Source organism: Tamandua tetradactyla, chromosome 2, assembly GCF_023851605.1.
Source record: "Tamandua tetradactyla isolate mTamTet1 chromosome 2, mTamTet1.pri, whole genome shotgun sequence".
Lineage (NCBI taxonomy): Eukaryota > Metazoa > Chordata > Mammalia > Pilosa > Myrmecophagidae > Tamandua > Tamandua tetradactyla.
Genome location: NC_135328.1, coordinates 26,544,101 through 26,551,136, shown reverse-complemented (window position 1 = coordinate 26,551,136; position 7,036 = coordinate 26,544,101). Strand labels below are relative to the sequence as shown.

Sequence of the window (7,036 nt, the reverse complement as noted above, 5' to 3'; positions counted from 1 at the left end):
ATCAATGAACAGGAGGAGTAAGGGATATGTATGTATGATCTCTTTTTTTTACTGTTTTCATTTTGTTTCTTTTTCTGTTGTCTTTTTATTTCTTTTTGTGAATTGATCCAAATGTTCTAAGAAATGATCATGATGATGAATATACAATTATGTGATAAAAAAACATAGGAGGATATATTGATGACTTCAGATTACGGAAGAGTTACTTAAATAATATACATACACCCAAAAGAAAGCACAAACCATTAAAAAAAAAGATTATAAATTCAACAGCTTTTGTTCATCAAAATATAATATAAAATGGGAAGGAGGCACTTTATGCCTCGAAGCTGTAGGCATCCCAATGATGTTAGCACGATGAGCTCTGTCTACACTGGTCCAGCTATTGGAATCAGATGTAAAGATGGAGTTGTCTTCAGGGTAGAAAATGTGTCCTTTCAAAACTGCATGAAGAGGGTGGTGTGACAGTGGCTCCGTGGCAGAATTCTCACCTGTCATGCCAGAGATCTGGATTTGAGTCCCAGGGCTTGCCCATGTTAAAAAAAAAAAAAAAGTAATCTTTAAAAAAAAAAGCTTTATGAAGAAGGTACCAGCCAAGGACCTTTTAATGTCGATCAGCACGTTACAATGGCAGTAGCAGGTTTGTTGGCAGATACTCGTTCTTTAGCAGATGTAGCAAAAGAAGAAGCTTCCAACTTTAGATTGACTTTGGCTATAACACTCTGCTACCACATTTTGCAGACAGAGCGGCTGTGTATGTCTATGCCTAAACCCTCTACAGTGCTGTTAGACCTTTCGGACGCAATTTCAGGTTAGGGTCTTAAACTACAGATGACACTGTGATGCACAACTCTACATGATCGATCCATCAGGGGTTTCATACGGTTACTGGGACTGTGCCATTGGTAAAGCCAGGTAAGTTGCAAAGACAGAAATACAAAAGCTTCAGATGAAAGAAATGACCTATTGTAAAAGAAGTTACAAAATAATGTACATAGTAGGCAGTGAAGTTAAGGATAAAGCTTTTGCATGAACTAGAGCTCAGCTGGGTTGGTGAATTAACTGAAGGAAGACAGAAAATTTTTCCAAAAAAACGTAAGAGAAGATGCAGAGAAGTATGCTAAGGGATCTTTGAAGGAGGAAAATGAATCTGATGATGATAATATGTAACATTTAGATCTGTATCCATTCTATTTTAAATTACCACTATAATTCCATGTAAACTGTTCAGCCCAGTGGATTATTACATACCCAATAACCAATTTCCATTAAATTTTTGTCTTGAAATCAGCAACAGCAATATATATACATATATATGTATATATAATATACAAAAAGAATGGAGACAAGGCAAAAACTGGTAGAAAATATTTATAAGACTGACCAAGATATAGTACTTAGAGTCTATGAAGAACTCTTACAAAAAGATACATTTCACAACAGAAATATGGGCAAAAGACATTAATAAGCATTTCCCAAAAAAGGAAAAAACTTAAATAGCAAAAATAATTTTCCTTCAAGTTGCTCAATCTCCTCAAAAATCAAGAAGTTGCAAATTAAACTCCCAATGAGATACCCTTTTCACCCCCAAATTGAAAGGACTGGCAATATCCAGCATTGCCAAGGCTCTGGAGCAGCAGGAACCCTACACACTCGCCAAAAGGAGTTTAAATTATCAGTGCAATCACTTTGGAAAGCAATTTGCCATTTCCTAGAACATCTGAGGGCGCACATAGCCTGTGACCTGGCATACGCCCTAAATTAAGAACTCTTATACATGTTAGTCAGGAGACATACCCAAGGATATTCATAAAAACATTATTTGAAATAAACTCTGGAAACAACCCAAATGTACGTCAACAAGAGAATGGATACGTAACTTGGGAGATGTCCATATAGTGGAGTACAATACAGCAGTAATAAATGAATGAACGAGAGATCAGTGCTTCACCATTGTGGCTGAAGCTCACAAACTTAATTTCGAGGGAACTGTGACAAAAAGGCAATGGCCTCCCTAGCTTTATGCATATCTTGGCTCACATAGGAAAACATGATATTTCTACCGCTTAGGGAGCACACTGGGGTCATCAAGTCTGCTTGAAGTTGGCGTGATCCACCAAGGGTCTCCAGGGAACCAGTCCCATAAGAATTCTTGGGCTCCTGAGCTTTGGCATACAATATTTATGGCATTTATATCAAACTCAAAAACGTGAAATTAAATGACAAATTGTCTAGTGATACCTAAATATGTAGGAAAATAATTAAACAAATGCAAAGGAATGATAAACACAATCATCTCTGGGGAGAGAAGGAAAGAGATGTGAAGGGAAGGCATGCAGCAAGCTTCAACTGGACGGCTAATGCTCTACTCTTTACGTGGGTGTGTGCTGCCATATGTTTGAAATATTTCATTGTAAGTGTGTGATACAAAGCTGGATACATCATATGGGCTTAACTATTTAAAAGAAGCATACAAGAAAAATCTAGAATAAAATGTATTGAAACCTTGACCCTGTCTTGTCCCTCCTCTTCCTCCTTCTTGGTAGTTTCTAATTTTCTACAATGAACATGGATTTCTTTCTTTTTTGCATGGGCAGGCACTAAGAATCAAACCCGGGTCTCTGGCATGGCAGGCAAGAACTCTGCCTGCTGAGCCACCATGGCCCGCCCCATGCATTTCTTTTATAATCAAGAAAAAAGAGGGGGGAAAAAAAGCAACCTTGTTTAACAAAACAAACCCCTTCATTATGAGGATAAATATCAGGCATTGAAAAGCAGGGGGTAAAAAAAAAAAAAACACCAGGTATAAAAATAACTGTCCCTGGGTTTGATCTTCAAGCACAGAGTCACAATCTCAGGAATTCCTTCTTCCCTGAACTTTTCTGGTTCCAATACAACAAAGTCAGGCAAAATGTGCCTGCTGGATTATATTGTTCCCTGAGCAGGTAGAAAAGAAAAACCTTTTGTGCATTTAAGGTAAAAACACGACCGGGCCTTCCCAGGCCTTATTTTTAGATTTACTGTCATTTGGTCACCTAATGGACCCCGCAGCTGAGTGAACTTGGAAAGTTTGTTTTTCCTTCTTTAAGCATCATTTGTTTCTTTTGCTTTTTTTATGGAGGTGTGGGCAGCTAGCCCTTAAATGTAGGCAGGGACTTCCCTTCAGATTAGCAAGCTCCCTGGCATTCATCAGATTTGGCCTCAGCCTCTTGCTGGCCTCAGCAGTTGCTAAATTATTTCCCGGGAAGAGATTAGGAACTTGGGGCAGTGAGATAAAATAGCAGCAAGAGTTGCTGAGATGGGTAATGGTCCTCTCCCCCTGCAGCCTGGTGCCAGTACAGAGACTGGAGCTCCAAGGCTGAAGGAGCTGCCTTTTGCTGGCGGTGGACGTCCAGGTGCTGGACAAATTTTCACAGCTGCAACTAGCTGTGTCTTGAATCTGTCTCTGCCGCCCCACACACCCTGTCCTCTCAGTCCCTCAGTGGCGTCCCACTTATGTGGATATGCCAAGGTCCAGTTTCGGGATCCCACCCAAGACCCCTTAAAAATCTTAGTATATGAAAAGAAGAGAAAAGAGGGAGAGAATGGAAAAGGAGAGGAGAGCCGAGAGGAAATTCTTCAGCAAAAACATCTTCATCATAAAAACTGAGGTCCCAAATGGCAAAGTGACTGGCCCATGGTCACGTGGCTAGTAAGGGGCTGAACATCACCTAAGAATAGGGTTTTGGAGCCTGAGTCTTACCTACAACCCCTCCCATCTAACCCACCCCTCAGGCAGCCATACTAGAACACTGAAGAGCTAAGTTTCCTCTGAAGCAAAAATTAAGTGCTAGATATGGCTGGGCAGCTCCAAAACATGAAGGGGCTCCCTATTTCCTGCTGCTATGAGTTCAATTGTGTTGCCCAAAAAAGAGAGGTTCAAATCCTAACGCCCAGTCCTGTGACCGTGACCCTATTTGGAAAGAGGATCTTTGAAGATGTCATTCTGTAAGTTGAATGCAGCCTGACTGGGTCCTCATAATAAGGCAAGAATTGGGCACAGATGGAGAGGAGGGCACCAGGTAGCAGAAGCAATGGCAGCCCTGAGCAAACCCATCAGTACTGGAAGTGGGTCCCCCTTCAAAACACAAGCCAGCCTGAAGGATGTCAGGGTTAAACAGGCTCAAGGAAGAGGAAGAGGAAAGGCTGTCCCCCTTTCACCAGCCCCCAGATGGGTGGCTCCTACCTGCCAAAGGATGACCCTCCCAACTCAAAGTCTCATCCTCTGGGAAGTCTTCATCCGTTCCCCAGGCAAAGGCGAGGTGCTCCCTACCCTCTGCCCCGAGGAAACCATGTACAGCCTTTCCGTAGGAAAGCATCACACGGTGCTGTGTGGGTTAGTTTGGAAATATCTGCCCCCGGGACATCCACCATCCACCCTGGTAGCCTCTAGCCACTGCGGCTATTGCACATTCCAACAGGGAGCGTCCAAATCGAGATGTCCCGTGGGAGAAAACTCCCCGCTGGACTTTAAAAACTCAGTACGAAAGAAGGAATGTAAGACAGCGCATTAACAATTTTCACATCGATTACACATTGAAGTGATAGTATTTTCAGATATGTCAAGTATTTTAAATAAATATATTATGCAATTTAGTTTCCCCTGTTTCTTTTCAGTTGTCTGTGTGGCTACTAGAAAATTTAACTTTTCATACACAGCTCACATTATATTTTTATTGCACAGCGATGCCCTAGAGGCTCAGAATTCCACCTTGGTGAGAGCCAGGGTTTACTCATCTTTGGACCCCCCAAGGCCCCTGACTCCCCTCTTTTGCATACAGCAGGTGCTCAAGAAACAAGGGTAGAAAAAGAAAACAAACAAACAAATATCCCAAAGCCGAAAAAGCACAGTTGGTCTTCTCAACTACAGATAGATCGATGTCAACATCTGGGACTGATTCAGTTGGTTCCACTCAGAAGTCAAAGAAAAAGCCGCAGTTCAGGAGGTGGGGCTGGGGCGGGGGCAGGGAGTTGGAAGGCCCTGGCTCTGATACCGCTGGCCCCTAGGTATCCAGATGATTTCATGCAACTCATTCTCCTCTGCAACTCCAATAATTACTGCCCCACCCAGCCCACAGGGCACTGGTGGGAGCTAAAGGGGAAAATCCATAGGAGCCTCTTGCAGAGACTATTAGCATTTAAGGAGTGTGAGAAATTATCTATCCTCGTTTCTTCCCTCTCTCCCCCCGCCCCACCCCACCCCATCCAGTTGTCTGGCCTAGATTTTCTGGAAAGCTGCAGTGTGCAGACATTGTGTTCTGAGGATTTATAGGTCATTTTATAATATTTTGGGTGAGGCCCAAAGCTCTACACACTATTGTTTCTCTGTCTTTAAACTAAACACGATTTCTTGCAAAGAGAAGAATTTGAGAAAAAGATTAGGAGGAGGCTATGGGGATGAAGAAAGCAACTGTTTCCTTGCCCTTAGCCAGACTTTGTACCTCAATCTGTAGCTCAGGCACTAGAGGCAGAATTATCTTCTTAAAAGTTAATATTAGGGAATACGATTTAACAGACGAGTGTGACTACTGAATCGCTCTATCAATATATCTTCTAGCCTCCAATCTTTTGGAGCAGTTAGAAAATTTGAGATGGTGGAACGGAGGCCCATGATACACTCTGGGATCTGTTCTATAGCTACTTTTTGAAGTGTGCTTTGAAAAATATTGCTTCTTTCTTTCTTTGCTTTGTATATACACTGTATTTTACAATTTAAAAAAAAAACTTTATCTTAGGACAGCCTCTTAAGTAAGTGTCACACCTGATGTTTAATTCAACAGTGATCTGAGGTGCAGGGGAGTGTTTCTAAGTAAAAGTGTCTAAGATAGGCTCTTTTGATACATTGCACTTTCCCAAGCATTAGCCTCTGTGCCTCCAGCCTCTGTTCTCAATCCCTAGTATATGACCTAGTAAAACTCAGCAGAGATGCTCAAGAAAGGTAAGAGAAGGAAAAGTTGACCATTTCTCAATGCTTGCTAGTAGGGAAGCATGCTGTTCAGGAGAGAGTTATGTGGAACAGTCTCAGGCATTAACATGTAAACTACAGAAGGGAAATTAAACCCTTAATTGGGCAGACAGGTGCAAATGTTCTATTATCATTTAAGAAAAAAAAAAATGCCGTTCCTCTTTAGCAGCTTACCTGCTGCGTGGAACCCAGCATGGAAGATACCTAGACAATAATAAATGAAATGGGCAACCTTTATTAGCTACCTGGCACGATAGGACAATTGCGTCGGAAAAGGGAAAACTTTGACCCCATTTCCTGAGTCACTCGTTTGGCGCCTCTCCTGTCTCTTGGGAAAGTCAGGGTTGGGGAGCCAGACAGATGCAGTATCCTATTTCTCCTGTTTACTGGCTGTGTGGATTTCAGCCTTAGTTTCCTCATCTGTAAATTGGGGGCTGATGGTACCTATTTCCTGGGGTTATTGAAAGGACTGAGGGAAATGAAGTGCTTATTGCATCCCTGGCACAAACTGGGTTGTTCAACAAGCTCCTTTAATATTGTTCTCTTTTTCTCTCTAGGGCACATTTATTTGGGAATATCACCTCTCAGGAACCCTATTTCCTGGAAGAGATGGGATGCTGTGCCATTCTCTCTGAACGTTAGCAAACCATTATGGGCAACCTATTTACCAAGCCCTGCAAGATATGGGAGAAGCAGAGATGTAAAGCTGTTAGGACCTCATTCAAAAAGCTTTTGCTCTAGTGTCACTAATAATATCTTAAATATTGCATCTTAATCAACAGTGTCATAATATCTTAAATATCTTAAGAAGGCAAGAAACAAGAGACTTAGAGCATCAGGTTGTAGGCTGTGGAAAATTCTGCAGGAGCTAATATTTGTACTTTGGTGGGGGTAGAAAGATCTGGGAAGGCTTCCTGGAGGAAGTGATGTTGTCTAAGCCTATGAATAAGACTCAGAAAAGGACGGATGGGGAGAAATGGAGTAGGTGACAACAAAAGTGAGTAGCTCGGTTTTGACAGGAACATATATCTG

The 7,036-nt window shown here is 41.9% G+C and overlaps 1 pseudogene; it reads left to right on the top strand.

Moving 5' to 3' along the window:
• The first annotated feature begins 357 nt into the window (after positions 1 to 357).
• LOC143655852 (proteasome subunit alpha type-3 pseudogene) lies at positions 358 to 1,170 on the top strand (annotated as a pseudogene).
• Positions 1,171 to 7,036: the final 5,866 nt, after the last annotated feature.